Raw genomic sequence first — 689 nt, 5'->3', positions numbered from 1 at the left:
AGGAACCATAGTTACCTCCCCTCCATGACCGTTCCTCGTTGTTTTGCGTTTTACGGCCAAAAATCTAGAATTCCGCCCGATTCCCATATTTTTGTGTTCTATAGCCCATGCCTTCGAGCGGTCCCGGGCCACCTGGTCCCTGATAGCCTAAAATTTTTCTTGGCCGTGATATATGACCTAAGGAACTATATTTACCGCCCCACCATGACCGTTCCTCATTTATTTGCGTTTTACGGCCAAAAAACTAGCATTTCGCACGATTCCTATATTTTCGTGTGCTATAGCCCACGCCTTCCGAGTGGTCCCGAGCCCCTTAACCCGGATCGCCTACAACTTTTTAAGGTCATAGAATACGACATAAGGAAGCATAGTCGCCGCCTCGCCATGACCGTTCCACGTTCTTTCGCATTTTATGGCCAAAAAACTAGAATTCCGCCCGATTCCAATATTTTCGTGAACTATAGCCCACGCCATCCGAGTGGGCCCAGGCCCCATGGACCCCGATCGCCTAAATAATTTTCGGGCCATGAAATACGACCTAAGGAACCAGAGTTACCTCCCCTCCATCACCGTTCCTGGTTTTTTGTGTTTTACAGCCAAAAAACTAGAATTCCGCTCGAATCCCATATTTTGTGTTATAGCCCACGCCTTCAGTGTGGGCCCGAGCCCCCAGACCCGGATCGTCTAAA

Source organism: Nicotiana tabacum, chromosome 22, assembly GCF_000715075.1.
Source record: "Nicotiana tabacum cultivar K326 chromosome 22, ASM71507v2, whole genome shotgun sequence".
NCBI classification, from domain to species: Eukaryota; Viridiplantae; Streptophyta; class Magnoliopsida; order Solanales; family Solanaceae; genus Nicotiana; species Nicotiana tabacum.
This window is presented reverse-complemented; position numbering follows the sequence as displayed.